At 38.4% G+C, this 1905-nt stretch overlaps 1 long non-coding RNA gene across 1 annotated transcript; it reads left to right on the top strand.

Moving 5' to 3' along the window:
- The first annotated feature begins 256 nt into the window (after positions 1-256).
- Positions 257-1518, top strand: LOC120110880 (uncharacterized). The gene is made up of 3 exons (XR_005512006.3): positions 257-286; positions 495-859; positions 1061-1518. It is a non-coding gene; the product is annotated as an uncharacterized LOC120110880 (long non-coding RNA).
- Positions 1519-1905: the final 387 nt, after the last annotated feature.

Below are 1905 nucleotides of genomic sequence, written 5' to 3'. Positions count from 1 at the left end.
CATCACCGGAGGGACAAGAGGTGAAGATATTAGGTGTTCAGTTGGTCTGATGATCTGGGTCTGTGATTCTTGGTTGTAGTTCTATTGGCCTGGCTTCGTTTGTTAGGGACGCATGGAGTTGGTGCAAGCAACTGGTACTTGATATTCTTGGTTGTATGCAATGCTGTTCAGCTCTTTGCTATTGCTCTCTTGTGCCAGATATGAACTTAAATTGTGATTTGAAGTTGGTGCAGGCAAATGGTACTTGATCTATTTGATCACATAACTTTTGTCCCCTTATATTGAGGTACCAAACTCTTTTCTCTCCTTATCTTTTCATTAATTTTCTGCCATCTATTATCGCAACTTTTCTGCGATGCGGACTCTTTGATTTGTATTAATCAAGTTGTATGAATCAACTTTTTTGCGATACAGGCTCTTTTCTGCGATTTTTGTCAGTGTTTATATTCTTGTGATTGAAAACTGACTATCTATTCTCTTCACCATTTTTACAGTAAGTTACAGAGTGATGTTTTGAGGGAAGCAATCTCTCAGATTGCAAATGATTCTCGGGAGAAGAAGCGCAATTTTACTGAAACCATTGAGCTACAAATTGGTCTGAAAAACTATGACCCCCAAAAAGATAAGCATTTCAGTAGATCTTATGTTTACGTAATATAATTTTTAATGGCAAACATCATACAAATAACTTGCCCAATGCATTTGAATTCAGGGCCTGGTTGTTCTTCTATTGGCTATGGAGAGGCAGAGGAACTTGGACCTTTCTTAATACAAAAAGGTGTGCCAGAGCTCAAATTCAACAAGCATTCTTGGAATCGGAGGAATTGCGACTCATCACTCGCCTATAGGCCCTATACTGGTAAGCTCATCACTTGTAAGCTTAGAAATACATATTATTGATTTAAAAAACTTGGGGACAAGATCATTAAACTACATCTGCATTATATTTGTTGATCAACAATGTATGAAGAAAGATGAAAACAACTAGTAGCTCATTTTTCATTAATTACAATTTGCAGCAACAAAATATTATACTAATGCTTGATTATGTCTTCTGCAGACAGAGAAAATAGGGCTTGACTATATGGATGTTGAAGCACTAAAAAAATGAACAAAAACAAGAAGCTGGTCAAAAAGCTTGCTAAGAAGTACCATGCTTTCCTAGCATCAGAGGCGATCATGTATATTGACATTAGTTCTATATGAAGCAGATTTTCTTTTCGGGCTATTCCATATGTAAATTTGGATGATTTGACTTGTATTCCTTGTCTTTGTAAAGATTAAATATTTTTTGAATATTGCTGGTATTAGATGAATGAATAAATAACTTGTATTCCTTATGTTCAGCTTTTTGTAAAGATTGAATGCTTTTTTAATGTCAATGATGTTGGGACAAGATTTTTATAATGTTTTCTAAATTTACCTTCTTTTTTTTTCTTGTGTTGCTTAATGTATAAAACAGGTTGGGTCGGATTGGGTTGGGCTAAGATCTAAGGCTAAGAGCCTAAGTGGTTAGTGGTTACCTATTTATTAAACAGGTTTGGTTGGGCAGGTTAAATAGGTCCAAACAGGTTAAACGGGTCGGATTGGGCAGGTTAAACATGTTGGGTTGGGCAGGTTAAACAGGTTGGGTTGGGCAGGTTAAATGGGTCAGATTAGGCAAACAGGTTAAATATGTTGGATTGGGTTGGGCAAACCGGTTACCTGTTTATTAAACAGGTTAAACGGGTCGGGTTCAGGTTGTAATTTCTGACCTGTTTATTCAGATTCAGTGTGAAGACCTGAGTTGGGCCCGTCCTAGGGCCCAACATACTGAAGTCGGCAAGGGGTGCCGACTTCAGTTGAGTCATCGTGGGGGTGACCACGATGACCACGCCGGCCGAACGGCCAGCGGGATCTCCGCCC

The sequence above is a fragment of the Phoenix dactylifera genome, chromosome 6, assembly GCF_051530095.1.
Source record: "Phoenix dactylifera cultivar Ajwa chromosome 6, Ajwa_hap1_PhDact_Kaust_v1.1, whole genome shotgun sequence".
NCBI lineage: Eukaryota > Viridiplantae > Streptophyta > Magnoliopsida > Arecales > Arecaceae > Phoenix > Phoenix dactylifera.
Note: the sequence above shows the minus strand (reverse complement) of the source record. Positions and strands in the feature narration are given on the sequence as shown.